This window comes from Geotrypetes seraphini, chromosome 12 (genome assembly GCF_902459505.1).
Source record: "Geotrypetes seraphini chromosome 12, aGeoSer1.1, whole genome shotgun sequence".
Classification (NCBI taxonomy): Eukaryota; Metazoa; Chordata; class Amphibia; order Gymnophiona; family Dermophiidae; genus Geotrypetes; species Geotrypetes seraphini.
In genome coordinates, this window is record NC_047095.1 from 52,520,084 (window position 1) to 52,542,320 (window position 22,237).

Consider the following 22,237-nt stretch of genomic DNA (forward strand, 5'->3'; position numbering starts at 1 on the left):
TGACATCTTGCGCGCGACTGTCTGGGCGGGTTTGTCTGTGCACGATTGTCTGGCGCACTTTTGACTGGACACCAACTTTGCTGGCACAAGCAGCATCTCCAACCTGCAGCCTGCGCCGACCTCAGCTCTCCCTCTGATGTCACTTCCTGGTTTGAACTGCTGCTTGCACCAGCAAAGAGCTAGAGGCGTGTGTGTGTGTGTGGGGGGGGGGGGGCAAGGTGCATGTGTGGCGGGGGAGTGGTGGAAAAGGAGCAGAGATGAGGAGAGGGGCTGGCGCCCCCACCAAGGTGGTACCCGGGGTGGTCTGCCCTCCCCCCACCCCCTTACTACACATGTGGTTGCATTATCCTTGTGATCATGAGAGAAATTAATAAATAAATACTACCCCCCGTCTTTTACTAAAGTGCGCTAACCGATTAGCACGCGATACACACCACCGCGTCCATAGGCTAACATGCACGCATTAGCGTTTAGCATGCGCTAATCGGTTAGCGCACCTTAGTAAAAGAGGGCCCAAGAGCACTGTTGTTTATCCAAGGTCTACACATACGGTCAGATTTTTCAAGCAGCTGCTTTAGGAACAAATACTGTTAAACTCAGCCAGTTTTTCTGAAGGCTGCGATAAACATCTCATTGTAAATATGGAGATGACTCAGACTAGAGGGGTAATTGGATGTTTTGTTGTGTTTTGGTTTTCATGTTTCACAAAACATGATAGAAACACCTACTACAACAAGTTGAGAAGGAATTACATTTACATCTTAGTTTTCGTTTATGCATTTGGAAGGAGGGGAGGGATAATTTTATCATGGACTTGAAGCGTTTTACATGCTCAGCTGGGCTCCTCTAAAATTGCGTGAGGATATACCACTGTGCAAAGTGCGTGCGCAGACATATGGAGAGCAATTTTATAGCAGGTTGCCTGGTGTCGGCAGAGCAAGTAGAGGTAGGGTTACTAGATGTCTAGGAAAACCAGGACATGTCCTCTTTTCAGAGGACTGTCCAGGTGTCCAGATGGACTTTGCAAATGCCAGCAGTTTGGATTCTGGAAAGCTCCGATGAGCTCCAGCCGCTGGGGGGGGGCCTCTGAGCGTTTGTAGGTGACGTCACACACATCCGCACATGCTCCTGGCCCTCCAGATGCGACCGGAGCTTGTCAGAAAAGAAGAGCGGAGGTGTGTGGGGGCAGGGCAGAATAGGGTGGGGCCAGAGGCGGCCCAAAATATGGTAACCCAAGGCCTAGTTTGGTCTTTTTTATACACACTTTTAGGTGCCAATTGTGTCTTTATAAAATTGCTCAATAAAACAAACGAAAAGAAACCTCCAGTAATACTGAGGCTCAAATTCTATAAACGGTGTCTGACGTTAGGTATTTAGATCTAGGCGTCTAATTTAATTATTCAATTAGGTTTAATTAGAAACATAGAAACATGATGGCAGATAAAGGCATTCTCTGGGCATTGCCCAGAATGCTCATATTAATATTAATGATCTTTAGGGTTGTCCAGAAAAACCTAAATTTGGAGAAACTTTACTAATTGAAGTTTTTTCCATGAATTTGTTTGTGCTTGATCATAAAATATTTTTTCTACAATTTTTTAGGCTCATCCTAGAGTCAAAAACTGAATCACTATATTTGGCAAAGTCTTCTTACAAAAAACAAAATCAACTATCCAAAATAGAAGACCAACTTAAACAAAATTCTTGTTCTTATTGTAATACCGCTCTCAGAGACCTGTGATGGTAGAACACAGCAGTGTTTTAAAACCACTCTGACAGGTAAATGGTATCTTTCATTGAGCCGGTATTAATCAATGCAGAACCCTAACCCTAACCCTAACCCTAACCCTAACCCTAACCCTAACCCTAACCCTAACCCTAACCCTAACCCTAACCCTAATTAGGATGGGAGAACACAAGTCTAATATCAAGTGTTTCAAACGTAATGCACCTTTGGCTGAACATTGTGTTCAGTTGAATCATCTTTTTTCTGACTTAAAGTGCTTCGGGATTGACAGGGAAGAGGATAATGTGAGAGGGGGCAACAGGCAACGGAGGTTACATCAACGGGAATCCCGTTGGATTTTCAGATTGAACACGTTAAAACCACAAGGACTAAATTCAAATATAGATTGGTATTCTTTTTTCTAAAAGTGTTCTACAGAACAATAATAATTTTTTCTGTGATATAATTCTTCTTCTTTTTTCACACATTGTTTATATTTTTTTGAGCACGACAGTTAGTTAGTTTTGAGTTTATTTTGTATTTGCACTATAATGCGCATGTGTAAGAAGTAGTATAAAGGGCGCATGTGCGGCGTTGAATGTTTGCCAGCGCCATTTTTTTATGTGCAGACGAACACTAAGTCGCACTGTGAGTATGTCTAGTTCTTCATTTAGTTTAGGTTCTTGTATCTTGTTATTGTATTTTTTCATTAATGATTTTTTGTTTTGCTTTTTTGTAGTTTTCAATGACATGACCCCTGAAGAAGCCATTGTATGTGGTGAAACGGGTCCCGTAGGGCGTTCAGCCATGCATTACTACCTTTGCTAACTACAAACCGGCTTTCACAAGATAAGTGCAAAGAATTTTTTGATATACATTTTAAACATTTATTACATTTAGCACTTTATAAAAGCTTGTAGAAAGTTTGCAGTTTCTGCATTGATTAATACCGGCTCAATGAAAGATACCATTTACCTGTCAGAGTGGTTTTAAAACACTGCTGTGTTCTACCATCACAGGTCTCTGAGAGCGGTATTACAATAAGAACAAGAATTTTGTTTAAGTTGGTCTTCTATTTTGGATAGTTGATTTCATCCTAGAGTCAGTCAAAGCTGCTGAATATAAGCACCACCAAAATCTATATTTTCCCTTAAAGAAATCGGCTGATAATTTTGCACTAAGCAGGTGATAATGCTATCAATATGGACATAGATTAAATAGAAATATAAGTACATCTGACATTAGACGTATGTGAAAGAATTTCTGGGTTACAATGTCATGCAGAATCAAACAGAAATCCATATAACAATTAAATGTTTGACTTTCACATGGCTGATTGGCTTATCTGGGCAAGTATGACATCAGCAGCCGATCTGCTGCCTGGGAAATGCTTGTGGGCGCCTCTTCTCCCTTGAAAAGAGGAGACTGCGAGGGGACATGATCGAAACATTCAAAATACTGAAGGGAATAGACTTAGTAGAGAAAAACAGACTGTTCACCCTCTCCAAGATAGGCAGAACAAGAGGACACTCTAAAAATTAAAAGGAGACAGATTCAGAACCAATGCTAGGAAGTTCTTCTTCACCCAACGGGTGGTGGACACCTGGAACGCGCTTCCAGAGGGTGTGATAGGACAGAGTACGGTACTGGAGTTTAAGAAGGAATTGGACAATTTTCTGAAGGAAAAGGGGATAGAAGGGTATAGATAGAGGGCTACTATACAGGTCCTGGACCTGATGGGCCGCCGCGTGAGCATATTGCTGGGCATAATGGACCTCTGGTCTGACCCAGCAGAGGCAAAGCTTATGTTCTTATGTAAAACTGAAAGGGGATAGATTCCATACAAATGTAAGGAAATTCTTCTTCACCCAGGAGTGGTAGAAAGCTGGAACGCTCTTCCGGAGTCTGTTATAAGGAAAACACCCTCCAGGGTTTCAAGACAAAGTTGGACAAGTTCATGCTAAACTGGTGAGACTGGACTCATTTGGAGCACTGGGCAGGATGGACCATTGGTCTGACCCAGCAGCGGCAATTCTTATGTTCTTAATCTTTACTCAAACATCAGTTCCAGATCTAGGCATGTTTTGAGCTTGCAGCGTCAGGCCTTGTTGAAAGGAGTTCAACAGCACTGCAGGATTTATCCTGACGTGTCTTAAAAAAGATATGCAGGGCCTGAATCTAAACACCGCTCCATAAGTTAGGTGGTGGTAGGCGTCCTATCACTGCCTAAACTAATTGGTTTAACTGGTGATAAACGGCTTGGCAATTGACCGCGACATTTAAAACCAATTAAAAGAAAAAAAATTAGGTGTTTGCAGATGCCTATTAAAAGCGCCACCAAACCATGTCCATAGAGGCGCCTAAAGACGCCTATGTCTAAAGAAGGTGTGGTTTATGCTGGAAGTTGATGTAGGTGTCCTTCGTCACCTCTACGGATGCAATTCTCATGTAAAGTAGGCGCCGGAAATGTAGGCCTGTAATACCCCGGCCTGCACTCCAGGGGCTTACTTTAAACATGGCCACGATTCTGAAAACAGCGCCGCTGGGCAGGGCAGGATTAACCAATAGGCCAAGTAGGCATGTGCCTAGGGCCCGAAATGGTCAGGGGGGCCCGATGAAGGAAGGCATCAACACAGTTTTTTCCAAACGGCGATGGGCCCCTCCAGCATCGATCGGTAACGCAGGCCCTCCCCCCCCCCCATCGACAGAAAGTAAGACAAGCAAGCAACGCGGGTAAGAAAGGCAACGGGAACTGTAATTGTGCAAGCGGTGCTGCTTGCCCAAAGCTTCCCTCTGACGCAGCTTCCTGTTTCCGCCTGGGCGCATGGTGGGGTGGGGGCGGGGCAGGGGGCCCAGTGTACTTGGGTGCCTAGGGGCCCTCGACAAATTAATCCTGCCCTGCCGAAAACAGGATCCTAGTTGGACTGCCCTTAGGAACCTTCAATAAAATCCCTTGTATTGTATTATGACATTGGCTTTGCCTTTCTTTTGTTTCGCTTCTCACTGGGCTGGGCAAAGGAAGACTCCTCTTTTTCTGTCGCATAGATGCACATGGCAAAAATTTTGGGGTGCTCTTGAGATGTGCGTGCAATTGTGCGTGAACAACCAATTACTTATGTTAATTGGCCCCCATTAAAATGTGCATGCACGTCTAGCTGCGTGCTATTCTATAAGACACGGTGCTGAGCTCTAATAGCGCAGAACTCAAAAGGGGGAGGGGCATGGTGGTATCAGGAGCATTCCAAAGCGTTATGAGTGTTGTTTCAGAATTCCGCCTTCGGTGCGCCCACCTTCAGCCGCCAGCATTTACCAACAGGTTTCATCGGATATAAGTCTGGCGCCAAATGTTTACCATGGGAAGTGTCACTAAGCACGATTCCATAAAGGCTGCACGCCCTTTATAAAATCGCACTTAGTGATGATTTTTTTATAGCACCAGCTTTTGAGAGCTATTTATACAGTTCCCACCTTAGGGCCTGACTCTATATGTAACGACTAAAAAATGAGTGCCAATCATAAGAACATAAGAATTGCCGCTGCTGGGTCGGACCAGTGGTCCATCGTGCCCAGCAGTCCACTCCCGCGGTGGCCCTCTGGTCAAAGACCAGAGCCCTAACCAAGACTAGCCCTATCCAGCGTACGTTCCTGTTCAGCAGGAACTTGTCTAACTTAGTCTTGAATCCCTGGAGGGTATTTTCCCCTATAATAACCTCCGGAAGAGCGTTCCAATGTTATTATTTAAAGTATGTATTGTATTGTTTTTGCTCTTTTTTTTATATATATATATGTTGGATGTATTTTAAATTGCTCATCGCTTTGAAATATGATTAAGCGATTAATCAAGAGAATTACTAAACTTGAAACTTGAAACTTCTACCACTCTGTGGGAGAAGAACTTCCTTACGTTTGTACAGAATCTATCCCCTTTTAACCTTAGAGAGTGCCCTCTCATTCTCTCTACCTTGGAGAGGGTGAACAACCTGTCCTTATCTACTAAGTCTATTCCCTTCATTATCTTGAATGTTTCGATCATGTCCCCTCTCAGTCTGCTTAGTGCGATTCTATGTGACCTATATCCCCTAACATGTCTGACAGCTGAGATAACAAATTTTATTCTAAAACAGATTGAATTCTGTATGATTGATTTCAAATTGAAACTAAATTTCTTTCTTGCAAGTCCTAGTGACAAGATTAAAGAATCAATGATACACCTGAATAGTTTTGACTATCCTATAGAACAGTTCATAAAAATATTGGGAGTGACTTTAGATCGACACCTTACTTTAGAAGAGGGGTGTCAAGGTCCCTCCTCGAGGGCCGCAATCCAGTCAGGTTTTCAGGATTTCCTCAATGAATATGCAAGAGTTCTATTTGCATGCACTGCTTTCATTGTATGCTAATAGATCTCATACATATTCATTGTGGAAATCCTGAAAACCCGACTGGATTGCGGCCCTCGAGGAGGGACTTTGACATCCCTGCTTTAGAACAACACACAGATTTGTTACTCGGGAAATGTTTCTCAGTTCTTTGGAAACTCCGAACCATTAAGAAATATTTTGATACAGCTTCCTCTCATTTGTTAGTTCAGTCATTGATACTGAATATCCTTGATTATTGTACAACTAGTATTTAAGCCCGTTACACTAACGGGTGCTGGATATCTGTATGTCTGATTTTTTTTTTTTTTGTCTCTCTCTCTCTCTCCCTGGACGCTGTCTGTCTGTCATTCTTTGTGTCTGTGTCTCTCCCTGGTCCCCTGTCTGTGCGTCTTTCTTTCTGTCTGTCTCTCTGGCCCCCCTGCTTGCCAAAGCAGCCCCCTTTCCCTCTTCCCCTGTTGTGCAATGCCTGCCCTTCTATTCCTCCCCCTGATTGCTGTCTGCCCCCAGAACAACCATCCCCCCCAAAGCAACCCTCTTTCCCTCTCCCCCTGTTGTGCAATGCATGCCTGCATCGTGGCCCCCCTTCTGTTCCTCCCCCCCCCATTGCTGTCTGCCCCCAGCACACCCCTCCCCCCAAAGCAGCCTTTAAAAATTAGATAAAAGCTAAGTAAAAACCATTTTTACTAATAATTTATGGACTAAAGAATAATTTATGGATAAAAGAAAAATCGATACAAAAAAAGTGCATAAAGATAAAAAAAGATATATTTGGATCCTATGAAGATCGGGTTCGGTGAGCTTCCGCTCATTTGAACCATTGGGTAATTTGACCCTCTGAGGACCGAGTATCTCATTTCTCCTTATGAATTTGGAGATTATTACAAGACTGGAATAATTCCTTTTTTTGACATGAAAGAATTCATGCAGCATGATACTTTAAACTTTCACAGTTCGCCCTCTGTCTGTTCTCTAGTTTAAGGGGCTTCCGTTAAAGATACCTAAAAAAGCTTGATTGAGGGTTTCATTTCATCTTCATAACCTCTTTAAGGTTCACTGTTTATACCCTCCCTATTGTTTTTTTACCATAATTGTCTTCTTTTCTACCAGCGATATGTATTTCTTTCCCATCCTCTCCTCTCGTTTTAACATATTTGTACTGTTAGTCCTTATCACGCTACGTATGTGTAATCTGTTTAGTCTGTTTTGCTGCCCTCTTAATTGTATATAATTTTAATGATATGTTCATCGCTTAGAAATTTGAGTAAGCGATCAATCAAATATACAATAAACTTGAAACTTGAAAAGAACATAAGAACATAAAAAGAGCCTTACTGGGTCAGACCAATGGCCCATCAAGCTCTGTAGCCCGTTCTCGCGGTGGCCAATCCAGGTCCCTAGTATCTGGCCAAAACCCAAAGAGTAGCAACATTCCAGCATCTCGAAGAATAGCAAGATTCCGGAACCCCAATGAGAGCAACATTCCAGAGCTGAGATTGTGATGTCATAATGCCTCATTCCGCAGTGCCTCAGAGCCAACCTCAGTGATGTTACAATGGCTTGATTGTCCTATACTTGGCTCACATAAGAACATAAGAATAGCCTTACTGGGTCAGATCAATTGTCCATCAAGCCTAGTAGCCCGTTCTCACAGTGGTCAATCCAGGTCACTAGTACCTGGCCAAAACCCAAGAAGTAGCAACATTCTAAAGAGTAAGATTCTAGAACTCCAAATAGTAGCAACATTGCATGCTACTGATCCAGGGCAAGCAGTAGCTTCCCCCATGTCTGTCTCAACATAAGATTAGCCTTACAGGGTCAGACCAATGGTCCATCAAGCCCAGTAGCCCATTCTCATGGTGGCCAAAACAGGTCCCTAGTACCTGGCCAAAATCCAAGGAGTAGCAACATTCCATGCTTCCAATCCATGGCAAGCAGTTTCCCCCATGTCTTTCTCAATAACAGTCTATGGACTTTTCCTCCAGGAAATTGTCCAAACCTTTCTTAAAACCAGCTACGCTATCCGCTCTTACCACAACCTATTCTTAATTTTTTTCCTCCTATTGGTTTTAAAAGTATTTCCTTGAAACTTCATCCCCTAGTCTTTGGAATTTTTGACAGAGTAAAAAAATCGATCCACTTGTACCTGTTCTACTCCACTCAGGATTACAACGGGTACATGTATAATTCAGTTTCTCTGTTTATTCAGTCCTTGGCCTTTCTGCTGAGAAGGCAGTGCCAGCCTGTTGGCAATTAAGGACTTTAGTAATGTGGACTGCATGCAACTTATTGCTTATCATTAAACTACAGAGCCTTTACGTTCAGATCCTCAAGAGAGAATATTTCCAGTAATAATGGATTTAAATTACTTAAATTAAATATCTTTATTGAATTTTCAAACTACAATTGTGCAACAAGTAATTCATATACATATAATATTACAAGAAAAGCACAATAAACTTCTCAGACATTAATGTACAATTATATTTTCCCTCACCCTCCCACCTAATATTCAAATAAAATAAAAACCTTCAAGAAACTATCTAAATAAATTCCAGTACAACTCCCTTCCCCCTTCCTCCCACCCACCCTAGATGTGTATGTTTACAAGTCAATGAAAAAAAAAAAAAAATCAGTTAACATTCCTTACAAAATTTAGCCAATGGCTCCCAAACATCCATGAAATTCCTGTAACGTTCCTGCTGTATGGCCATGAAACGTTCCATTTTAAAAATATAACAGAGGGATTCCCACCAGAATGTGTAATTTAACCTATCCCAGTTCTTCCAATTTTTTAAAAATAAGCTGCATGGCAACCCCTGTCATTATAAGGAGAAGTTTATCATTCCGAGCAGATATTTGAGTTTTAGCTCTCATGAGCGTACCAAATAAGATGGTATCGTACGTCAATTTCCAACAAATTGTTCACTTGATCCCAAATGGATCTCCAAAATCTAAGTATCAAGGGACAATAGTATAGTAAATGATCCAACGTCCCAAGGATTTAAATTACTTTTAAAACATTAGGCTTAATTTTTTTCACCATTCACATAGCATACTACACCAGAACAATTTACAGATACAATAAATCCATGCCTAGAAGAGCTTATATGATAATCATGTATCCGAGGTAACAGGAGATAAAATATCTTGCTCAGGGTCATGAGAAGTATCAGGGAGGAGTTGGATTTGAACCGTGTCCTCCTAATTCCCAGCCTGTTGCTCCTCGTGCCAACTACAGTTTCCAAGTGATTTGTACATCATTGCTCAGTTTATTTTCCTAGGGAACGAGTATGAGCATTGCAAAATTCCTTAGAAAAAAAAAAAAAAAAGGCACATGGTCAGAAAGCTGATAGCAAGTTAAGACAATAGAAGGAAGCTGTTAGGGATTCCCTCTTTCATCTCCTCATTACGGCTCATTGTACAAAACCAAAGTTCCACATTTTTATGTAAAGAAGACAGTTGAAATGGTCAAAACCACAAAAAAGGTTATGAACCTTCAGCTGTTTTGATCTTATTTTTCAAACATATACAGTTATTTTTATAGCTCAGCAGACACCAGTGATTCTTATTGGAAAAGACTGTTTTTTGGGGGGTTTTTTTGCAGTAAGGTGCACAATGAAGAAACTCTTTGGAAACAGAATTCACATCTAATCTAATCTTTGATTTTATATACTGATTCATCCCAACAGGAGGGATCGACTTAGTTAACAAGATATTAATATATTATACACGAGATTAAAACAGAAACTATCTCCCTCTTTTCGAAAGGTGCGCTATGCTTTTTAGCACGCGTGCATTAGAGGTCTGCACAGGAACGGGGATCGCGGGAATCCCCCCCCTAACCCACGGGACTCCCACGAGGATGGAAGGCTTTGGAAGCAGGGTTCGTCCATATAATATAATGGACACATCAGCCTTAGTAAAAGAGGGGGTTTATAAGTTAATTACCTGAACAGAAAACAAAAAAAGGGTTCCACCAAAGAGATTCCACAAGGAAAGCAGCAGCGCAAACACAAAAGAAACTGTGGAATTGATGATCCTGTCAGAAGTAATTGCTGCTTTTTATGGTGATGGGCAGGGATGGAGGTAATTCCTTGCGGGGATGGGTGGGGATGGAGAGGATCTTGACGGGGACGGGTGGGGACGGAGAGGATCCTGGCGGGGACGGGCGGGCATGGGTGGGATTTCTGTCCCCGCGCAACTCTCTAGCGTGCATGTTATCCTATGGATGTGTTAGCGTTAAGCGTGCGCTACACACAAGCTAAAACGCTTGGCGCATCTTTGTGAAAGAGGGCCTATATCTTTTAGGCCAAATTTTTTTAAAAATATTTTATGGTTGATTGTTTGAAAACAGAGAATCATTAGTAAATTTTTGAAATAGATGTTTCTTCAATGCTTTACGGAAAGTGGGTAGATGAGAGAGAACTCTAATTATAGAAGGAAGGTCATTCCAAACTTTTACGAATAAAAAAAGAAAATGATCGACAAAACTTGACCATAGTTTTTGTTCCTTTAATAGTGGAAAAGCCAAGTTTATACTTCTGAGAGCTCCTAGAATTAGAGGGACCAAAGAAGAAAAAAAATACCATTTAGGATTATGAAAATTATAGTTGCACACTTAAATTGGATCCTCCAATAAACAGGAAGCCAGTGAAAGGATCTCAATAAAGGTATAACATGATCATATTTATGTTGACCGTATATCAATTTGCCAGGGGCACACAAAAGAAGAAAATGAAGAGCTAATTTTCTGAACAGAGCTCATATGAGCTAATGAAGGCTGTGTGGGTATGAACATGAGATACTCATCACTTTTCCGTTCGGTTTTGGCTTCTGGAATACTGATGTACGAGTGGAGGTCATTTCATAATTGGGCGCCTCCATTTAAGCACCTCGATGCTATGCATTGGTATCGGTGCATTTACATGTCTGCATTTGACTAGCCATATGACTATGGTGCTCGTAATCAAAAAACTAAAATATCTAATAATTTGCCTAAGTCGGCACTCGGACATCCTTCTCTCACATCAAGCAGCTTTATGGGGTAAAGATCTAGAACAACTGCTCTCGCCCACCACTTACGAGGCATTCAGGAAGCGCCTCAAAACTCACCTGTTCCAGAAGTATCTAGACAGCTGACCCGTTCCTCTCTTTCCCCTCTATAACGGTTCTCTTGCCCTATCCCCCCTCTTGTTTTCCCATCTCTTAAGGTCTCTCAACTTGTACTTCATTGATCTTTTGTAAACCGCATAGAACTTAACGGTACTGCAGTATATAAACTGATATTATTATTATTAATCTCCGGGACGTCCAAGTGCCTATAATCAAAACCATTTTCTTGAACCTCTAGTAAGAGGTTTCTCCTGCTGCGAGTCCCGATTTCTAGGGGGCTTGTTAGGCTTAACATGGACATCTTGCTATAAAAATCAAACTTTTTCCAAGACATCCTGGATGGAACTTAAACATTCAGAGCTAGACCTATTTTAAGAACATAAGAATTGCCATTCTGGGACAGACTGAAGGTCCATGAAGCCCAGTATCCTATTTCAAACAGAGGCCAACCCAGCTCCCAAGTACCTGGCAGAAAGCCAAACAGTAGCAACATTCCAGAGTTCAGATTGTGACATCATAATGCTTCAGTCCACCAAAGCCTTAGAGCCAACTTCATCAGTGATGTCACAATGGCTTGATTGTCCTGTACTTGGCTCACATAAGAACATAAGAGCATGTCATACTGGGACAGACAGAAGGTCCATCAAGCCCAGTATCCTGTTTCCAACAGAGGCCAACCCAGGTCCCAAGTATCTAGCTAGATCCCAAGTAGTAAAACAGATTTTATGCTGCTTATCCTAGGAATAAGCAGTGGATTTCCCCCAGGCCATCTCAATAATGGCCTATGGACTTCTCTTTTAAGAAATGATCCAGACCTTTTTATTTAAATCCTGCTAAGCTAACTGATTTCACCATATTCTCCAGCAACGAATTCCAGAGTTTAATTACACATTGTGTGAAGAAATATTTTCTCCGGTTTGTTTTAAATCTACTACTTAGTAGCTTCATCGCAAGCCCCGTCTAATCCTAGTATTTTTTTGGAAAGAGTAAACAAATGATTCATATCCACCCTTTCCACTCCACTCAGTATTTTATAGACCTCTATCATATTACCCCTGAGTCATTTCTTATCCAAGCTGAAGAGCCCTTGCCGCTTTAGCCTTTCCTCATAGGGAAGTCGTACCATCCCTTTATCATTATCGTCACTCTTCTCTGTCCCTTTTCTAATTCCACTGTATCTTTTTTCAGATACAGCGACCAGAACTGCACACAGTATTTGAGGTGCAGCCAAACTAGAATGATACAAGGGTATCATAGCATTTTCATCTTTATTTTTCATTCCTTTTCCTGATTCTTAACATTCTATATGCTTTCTTAGCAGCTGTTGCACATCGAGCGGAAGATTTTTATTTTTTTTTTAAATTCATAACAAAGCAAAAACAGCCTGTATAAGGAAAAGATATCAATACAAAATATCACATATGACAGGAAAATAAAAAAAAAAATTACAGGTTGTAATTAATCAACCACATACTGTATTAGAGAAAGAGCTGAAATTACCGTAAGCTGATACTATCAAAAGCAAATATTTTAAAGGTCCCAAACTTTTCTTTAATTTCGAGCTGACATACTGTATTTTAACTCAGGAGACATTTATAGGTTGTACTTTATTGGAAATAAATTTAGATAATCACTGTAACATATCTATTTCCATTAAACACTATGACACACTTGCAGGGATATCTAAAAAGAAAGATTGCTCCTAACTGAATGACCTTCGGTCTCATAATCAAAAATTGTTTCCTTCTCTTTTGGGTAGGACGAGATACATCTGGATTCATCCTTATTACGTTAGACAAAAAAAGGAACATCTTTATACTTAAAAACCAGCTTAAGCATCCATTCCCTATCTGAGTCTATAGCAAATTGTACCAATAATGTGGCTGTAGTCTGGACCTCCATATCCGACTTCTCCACGAAATTAGATAAGTCCAAACTATCAGCAGGTAAATTCTGCTGGTTAGGACTATGAGCTTAAATGCGTCTAGGTAAATAATATATTTGAGCTGAGGGTTTTAACGCAATGGTGTAATGGGGGAGGGGGAGCGGTCCGCCCCGGGCGCCATGCTGATGGGGATGCCAGCATCCCTCCTCCTCTCTGTCCTGCTTCTTCCCATTCCTTCCCTTCACACGCGCGCCCCCTTCCCTTCCCCCAAATCTCTAGTTGAAGTTGTTCGCGGCAGTCAACAATATGCTCTTCACGACCCAATCGGCTCTCCCGCTGATGTCATTTCTGGGTGCCGTGCATAGGAAGTAACGTCAGAGGGGGAGCCGATGGGGTTGCGAGGAGCACATTGTTGACCGCTGCCAGCAATAGCTTCAACTAGAGGTATGGAGGAAGGGTAGGGGGACGCGGCAGGTGGAATCAGGGAAGGAGTGGGGGGGGGGTGCATGCATGGCAGCTGGGTTTGAAGAAGGAGTGTGGGGGGGAGGGAAGGACATGAGGGCGGGGAGGGGTGCCACTGCCCCTGGCACCTCTCAGCCTCGCTAAACCACTGTTTTAACGTATCCTTAACAATGACACCTATATCCTAGATGTTTAGTGGGAATGATCCAAATCGGACATAGATGTCCTTTTCGGCCTCATTTTCAAAAAAGAAAGACACTCAAAAAATGGCATAAAGGAGCAGATGGACGTTTTTCTCGCCAAACTCTTCTAATTTGCTTTTTTCGAAACCAGTTTTCTAGATGGGTATCCATGCTGTCCACTGCATTTCGTTTAAATCTCATGGGGGCTTGTGAGAGGCACGATGTGAGCGGGACTAAGGTGGGCTTTTGACCTGGACAATTTAGACATCTGGGGCTAGGCATGTTTTAACAATGAATAAATGCTCAAACTGACCAGATGACCACTGGAGGGATGCAAGTATGACCTGCACAGTGGTCACTGATCCCCCTCCCACCCCCAAAGATGTGAATGAAGCGGTACATACCTGCCAGTATGACAGCTTCAGATGTTATGGGTAGTCCTAGCAGAGCAGTAGGCCTGGTAGGCCAGGAGTAGCCTGGTAGGCCTGGTAGGCTAGGTAGGCCAGAAGTAGCCTGGTAGGCGGTGTATTGAACCATAGAGATGAGGACTCGGGCCCATGCTCAACTCTAACCACCACTCTTGTAGTGGGACATGTGAGCCTTTCAAATCCCATCTTAATCCTATTATTATTACAATTTTAGACATTTTTTCAACTGTAAGGATAGTAAATGGCTTCCTTCTTTGGACTTCTAAAACAAGGCCATCCTCACCTGAATTTTGGTGAAACGGTTCAGCAGGCAGAAGTTTGTAGAGAGGAAGCATGCTTGCTCCATGCCCGATTTTTCTGGAAAATATGAAAACAATCCAAATGCATCAGGGTGATGTTTTGTAAGGAGTAAATTTCCTGCCTGCAGGAGCTTTGATAAATTTAAAATGGGTTCAGTAGGGGTGACTGCCATTGGCTCCTGGGAAGTCAGACAGGATGTGTTTGATTTTAGACCTATTTATCACTGGAACAGCTGGCACTAGTAGCCCAACACAAACACAACCTAAGTGCTGCAGTAAATAGCGAACAAGGAGAGAGGCTAGTAGTAACATTTTAAAGAGAGAGAGAGGGAGAAATTTAAAAAAAACTTCCTGCAGGAGGGACCAGCCAGAGGAAGTGCCTGTGAAGTGAGTAATGAAGAGACTTCAGTTTAAATGCTGTAGGCCTCACATCCTAGGCTCGGAGTTAGGCATCAATTTATCAGTGGGTGGTTGTTTGACAGAGCCACCGGATAGGCACGACAGCTAAGCATGAATCATAATGTCGAGGGATTCAGTTCCACTTCCAAAAGATACTCACGTATGCTGTGTGCTCCTGTTTTCTTTTTTCCTAGTTAGTAACTGCTTTTAAGGAGCTGGGATTGCTTTGCACTGTTTTGCTGCCATCAACATATTTCTTTGTGAACTCTAACATGTAGAAATAAAGAAGAGGAAACAAGCTGCAGGTACAGTAGTATTTTATTGAGCTGACCTTTTTATTTTTTTACTGTTTTTCGAGGATTACTCTGCCTTTATTTAGGTTAGGTGGAATGAGTTAAAGACAACATACAAAGGGTCCTTCAAAATGTTTCCACGCTTTCACATTTTTGCAGGAAATAGTCGGGGGCGGGAGAAGTGGTAAGAGGGCGTGCTGGTAGGATGCTAGGAAAAACTGTAGCGCAAAACAAGTTGATTATGTGGAAAAGGGACGCAATTCGCTTTTGAGATATGCAATAAATAGTGTTAAAAAAAATTAAAGCGTGGAAACTTTTTGAAGATCCCTCGTACAAATGCATTGTTCACCTGGATTATATCTATGTTGGTTTTTTTTTTTTAATTCAATAAATTTTTATTCAGTATTTTAAAAAATACAAGGAGCAATTCAAATACATAAAAGTAGTATAACATTTTGCATTAATATATATTTATTTATAAAGGCCCATATTATTAAGAAAAGCTCAAAGTATTGGATTTGTTTGTGGTGATGTATGACAATAGAAAGTGAAATAGGACAAAGTAAAAATTGAAAGAGAGAGGAAAAAAGAAGAGAAAGAAAAAAAAAATTTTAAAGAGAGGAGAAGAGAAGACAGGATAGCTGATATCTCAATTAGTGTTAGCCCACTCATGTCCCTTTGGAATAATCCCAATATCCAAAAATTATATCTATGTTTAAATGTCTAAAAGAGACTTGGGGGCCTGATTTTCTATAGACAAGTGGAGGGCAAGTTTATAAGGGGGGGGGGGGGAGTGCACTCCATGGATCAACCACTCTCGCTGCAAAGAAGAACCTCCCAGCATTGCTCCTGAGTCCACCACCCCCCAACCTCAAATCATGCCCTCCGGTTTTACCACTTTCCCCCTCTCTGGAATAGATTTTGCTCTACGTCATTACCCTTCAAGTATCCGAACGTCTGAATCATGTCTCCCCTGTCTCTCCTTTCCTCTAGGGTATACATATTCAGGGCTTCCAGTCTCTCCTCATACATCTTCTGGCACAAACCTCCTACCATTTCCGTCGCCTTCCTCTGGACTACTCCATGTCTTTCTACGTCCCTTCAAGCAATATGATAAATACCAGCTTCTATATAAATATTCACTATAAGCTTAAAATATTTATAATTATCTAATAACTGTGTAAAAAGTGCTCAGAGTCTCATCTCTTGCATGCGAGCCACACTGAGATCATAACGGGACCATCATAACACTTTTATGTCCCTTATTTGATATTTGATATATATACTGATCTAATGTTGTATGGCCATCACTCTAGTGCTTGCAAATTTATCATGAGTTGTTAAAGCAATTAGAAAACATAATGCACTTATCTTAGAGAATGGTCTGTTCTTGTGGCTCTGCAGGCTGGTTTTTCGAATAATATATACATTTTGCTTGATGTGGACGGTGCAAAGGTGCAAAAATGTGCGATGTTCTTTAACTCCTCAACTACGTCCCTTGCCAGATACAGTCTACAAAACCGAACAAAATAGCAGATTAGAAAAGGTTCAAAGAAGATGGATCTCCTTTTGTATGAGGAAAGACTAAAGAGATTAGGATTCTTCAGCTTGGAAAAGAGACAAATGAGCGGAGATATCATTTAAGACTACAAAATCCTGAGTAGCATAGAATGGGTACAAGTGAATTGCTTTTTTTTATTCTATGAAAAATTACAAAGACTAGAGGACACTCAGTGAAGTTATATGGAAGTCATTTTTTTCTTAGTCTAAATACCACTGCCTAAGTTAGACACCTAAATCGAAAACAAGTGCCTACATGCAAAATGTACCCACGATCTGCCCCTAACCACGCCTACTTTCTAGTAGACGCTTTGGACTAGGCACCTACCTGAAAGTGGTAGGTTCCTACTGATCTATCATCCAATTAATTGTAATTTAAACCGATTATGAGGTGCTAATTGCTTGTTATCGGCACCGTTTAAGCTTTTTAAATATTTGATGCTGGGTTTTACTAAACAAGCATTATATGCAGCAGTCCTTTATACTTTTATCATATCAGTCGTTCTCACCAAAAACAGTACTTCAAACCACACTCATAACTTTTAGCTTATTCATTGGTCTTCAGAAGTGCCAGTATTAGCCAAATAGTTTCAATGGCTAAAATACTATTTGGCACTGAACACCTCATTAGACCCATTTTTTAAAATTTATTTTATAAAGTGCTTCAGTGATTTGTGCATACGTCTTCAATAAATATCTAACTAATCTAAAAAAATCTGTCAACTTATATTTTATCTTTTTATCTCTGAGTTTTTTTCTTTGACACTAATATCGGGAAGGGATCTGTCATTCCGACATGTTTCGTCTGAAGGCTGTATCAAGAAAAAGTCTCCCCCTTCTGTTTTAGCTCCACACCATCCTGATCATTAACAGCTATAAGACAACGACTCAGCGATAAAAAGATAAAAAATAAGTTGAAAGATTTTTTTTTAGATTAGTTATTTATTTATTTAAGATGTATGCACAAATCACTGAAGCACTTTATAAAATAAATTTTTTTAAAACGGGTCTAATGAGGAGGTCAATGCCAAATAGTATTTTAGCCATTGAAAACCAAAAAAAACTCTGTGGAGTGACGATGTTCCTAAATGGACTTCATTTGAAAGTGTCAAAGTGTCAAAGGTCCACTGAAATCACCCACATAAAATCCACAAGCACTAGGGGTCACTCGGAGAAATTGAAAGGGGACGGGTTTAGAACAAATGCTAGGAGGGTGGTGGACACATGGAATGCGCTTCCGGAGAATGTGATAGGCCAGAGCACATTACAGGGGTTCAAGGAGGGTTGGATAGGTTCCTGGAGAATAAGGGGATAGAGGAGTACAGATAGAACTTGAGGTAGGTTATAGAAGTGGTCAGAAACCACTCCACAGGTCGCAGACCTGATGGGCCGCCGCGGGAGCGGACCGCTGGGCGAGATGGACCTCGGTCTGACCCAGTGGAGGCAACTTCTTATGTTCTTATGTAAATAATTCCATCCACATAAAAATAAATCATCCACATAAGAGCCGTAAAGGACCTAGTCCGCTAGGGATACAGGACCCAATACGGTTCGCGTTTCGACAAAAAGTCTTCTTCAGGGGTCCCTGGGGGTCCTATAAAGGTGAATATGTGGGAAACAATGGTGTGGTGAGCCGGAAGTAAGACACTGCTTGCATTTGCAATAGAAAGGCATTGAAACCATTTGGCTAATACTGGCACTTCTGAAGACCAATGAATAAGCTAAAAGTTATAATGAGTGTGGTTTGAAGTACTGTTTTTGGTGAGAACGGTTTTTACTAAACGGCACTAGAGGTTTTTATCACGGGCTGGTGAGGTAAATGTTCTGATGCTCATAGGAATTCTATAAAATGTAAACTTAAGCACTATTATAATAAAGTCTTTTAGAATGAAGAATCTAGACAATCTAGACAATGTATAATTCAGCTGAGAGAAATTGTCTCACAGCGTTACCACCCTTCATTCACTCTTATGGTTTATTTTTCTTTTTTTTCTCTGTTCCTCAGCAGGCCACCACACACTCAAGCGTTCTCATAGGGCATGGCTTTACGCTCCCACTCCTCATTGGAACCAGCATGTGTTTTTTTTATATATATATACTTTTTGCGCTTACTTTATGAATAAATTATATATACTAAAAGTACTTAGCTTTTAGCGAGACGCTGTGCAGGGGAGTTTGTGTGAGTACACCGACATGTTTCGCCCGTGCAAATGAAATGAAAAATAAACCATAAGAGTGAATGAAGGGTGGTAACGCTGTGAGACAATTTCTCTCAGCTGAATTATACATTGTCTACATAGGAATTCTATGACATATCCCAAGATGAATGAGAAAAATAATAAATGCACCTGAACATATTACATTCATTCCTAACTTCAGATAGGCCCAAAATTGCCATAATGCATTACAGTTGTCAGTTCTTGGTATGGATTATATAGGTTGTTTCCTGTGAGTGGGGTACATTGGATCACAATCCTATACTGTGATAAAAATCCTTAAATCAAGAGAAAAATATTGACATCTCTGATATAAACATTAGCCCAGTTTGCAAAAGGTTGATGAAGTTTCTAACAAACTTAATATACACGTGATCTCTATGAACACATATCAAAAGTATATTTTGATTATCCTGTTTGAAGCATTCAGTTGCTGATCTATTCAATCTTACAAAATAATTTAATTTTCAAAAAGCGTGTGAAGCGTATATGTGTGCATTCATAATTATTTAGGGCAGGGGTGTCAAAGTCCCTCCTCGAGGGCTGCAATCCAGTCGGGTTTTCAGGATTTCCCCAATGAATATTTAATGAGATCTATCTGCATGCACTGCTTTCATTGTATGCTAATAGATCTCATGCATATTCGTTGGTTTACCACACACACATTTATGTGTATATTTATATGATATGAAGTATTAATACATGTGTGGGGTGGAAATTTTTTTAAAACAAACAGCATAAAATAAAAAGAAGTGATTAATGAATGTGTGGGAATTTTAGTTTATAATTTTGTAGCAAATACAGCCCTTTGTATTTATAAAATGCATATTCATTGGGGAAATTCTGAAAACCCGACTGGATTGCGGCCCTCGAGGACCGACTTTGACACCTGTGATTTAGGGCTTGATTCAGCAACTGGTGTCCAAAAATTAAGCACCATTATGATCCGCGCTGAGATAATGTTTTGTAAAGGGTGCTCTGCACAGATGCACAGGTTCTATAAATGACGCCTAAAGTTAAGAGCTTAGATCGGAGCACCTAGCTGATCTAGGCTCATAACTTAGGCCCTCATTTACTAAGCTGTGGTGGAGGTTTTGACCACGGCCTGGGGTGCTAAATGCTCTAACGCTCATAGAATTCTATGAGAGTCAGAGGAGCGTCGGAGCATTTAGAAACCTCTATCGTGGCTTAGTAAAAAGGGGGTGGGGGGGTAATTATTTAAGTTTCAAGTTCAAGTTTATTAAAATTTTGATGAAACGCTAATCATAAATTCTGAGCTTTTAACAATTAAAAATGGGGAACAGTTGACATACTTATTAATGACAGGACATAACATACATAAAAACAAGAGGAAAGAATACAAATAAGGTTAAAAACAAGAGGGCAGTGAGGAAATTCATGTTAAAAGCTGAAAGGGATCAATATGGACATCAGCTAGGGCAGACCCTGAGATCATTTAGCATTCATATGCATCTTTAAAGAGGAAGCATTTAAGGTTCCTTTAAATTTATCTAAATTATGTTCAGCCCTAATGTGTTGAGGTAACGAGTTCTAGATGGTAGGGGCTATGGTTGCAAATGAAGAAGCCCTGCGAGTACTAATGATTTTTAAAGATGGGACATGGAGAAGGTGCTGAGATGCTGATCTTAAGGTTCTTGAAGGATCATCTTAATTGGCCCCATCAAGAGCTGGAGGGCGAAACAGTCTACCACGTACACCTGTTGGAACTGTCACGGCCCTACTGGGACTTTTCAGCATATGTTATTTGACTGTCACCAGATTGCACCCCACTGGCAAGAAATTTGGAATACAATTTCTACAATTTGCTCTCTTAATTCTCCCCTCACATATGCTATCATTACTCTACGATCAGTGGCCTTACCTGTTATGGTTCCACAGAAGATTTCATCACTACTGGATATTCTATGAGCTGTTGCTATTAAGGTTGTGTTTGTCCATTGGAAGTCTACAACGCCAGCTACTATATCTCAATGGTGGAATCATGTTAGTCTAATTAGTATGTATGAATATCATCTTGCAGAACGTAGAGGCAGCTTACCGCGGGATAATGAGATATGGTCTCCTTTTGTATCGTACTGTAACACTAGCTGTAGACCTTCCACTTCTGTTTTCTAACTTTAATTATACTATTATGTTAGCCTCTAAGTCGTCTTTCAATAATGTACAATAACATCTAGTATACCATGGCATTAAGTATATGTCATCTAGACCAGTGGTTCCCAACCCTGTCCTGGAAGACCACCAGGCCAATCGGGTTTTCAGGCTAGCCCTAATGAATATGCATGAGAGATATTTGCACATAATGGATGTGACAGGCATGCAAATCTTCTCCATGCATATTCATTAGGGCTAGCCTGAAAACCCGATTGGCCTGGTGGTCCTCCAGGACAGGGTTGGGAACCACTGATCTAGACTCTTTAGAGTGTTTTGGGTTTTCCCGGTACTAATGCGATAGATTATATGCAGTCTCTTTTGGATGCTTCTGACATATTGTACTTGTCATCTATTGTTGTTCATTTCCAGATTTTGTTGTACCATTTAAAATTTCAATAAAGTGTTTGAACTGAAAAAAAAAAGCTTAATTGGCACCCATAATTGGCAACAACTTATTCCGAAGCAGAGTTGGCAGCTGCACTGAAGTGCAGGAAAGTCACGCGATGACTGCCACCTGCCGCCTCTACTCCGGAAGACGTAAGTGGCGTCGGAGGGGGTGGACCGGCAGCCGCAGTCATTGCAGGACCTTACCGCAACTCCCAGCATCTGCCGGCCCACTCCCTCCGACGTCACTTACCTATTCCGGAGCAGAGATAGAAGAAGCAGTCATCGCGGAACCTTACTGATTTGGAGGGAGAGAGGAGCATAGAAGGGTGGTGGAGGGAGAGAAAGGGGGCAGATGCTGATGAAATTGGTGTGCAGGAAAAATAGAGGGAGACATAAGGGGGAAGGATACTGGATGGAATTGGGTTGGAGGGAAAGAAAAGGGCAGATGCTCATGGAATTATTGTGCAGGGAAAGGATACTGGATGGAATTAGGTTGGAGGAAAAGAAAGGGGCAGATGCTCATGGAAGTGGGGAGAAGGGAGAAGAGAGAGTGAAATGCCAGACCTTGGGGGTGTGGGAGAGGGAAGGGAAGAAGAGGAGAGGAAAGATGCCAGACCATTGGAAGAGGGAAAGGAAGAAGATGGATGCCAGACCAATTGGGGTGAAGGGAGAAATGGAAGGGGGATGCATAAAGTTTCTGGAAGGGGAACAGACGGAGAGAAGATGCCATA

The 22,237-nt window shown here is 41.2% G+C and overlaps 1 long non-coding RNA gene across 1 annotated transcript; it reads right to left on the reverse strand.

The window, feature by feature from the left end:
* Positions 1-8,851: 8,851 nt before the first annotated feature.
* LOC117346872 lies at positions 8,852-15,147 on the reverse strand. The gene is made up of 3 exons (XR_004536670.1): positions 15,036-15,147; positions 14,461-14,534; positions 8,852-9,416 (listed from the first exon to the last, which is right to left on the reverse strand). It is a non-coding gene; the product is annotated as an uncharacterized LOC117346872 (long non-coding RNA).
* Positions 15,148-22,237: the final 7,090 nt, after the last annotated feature.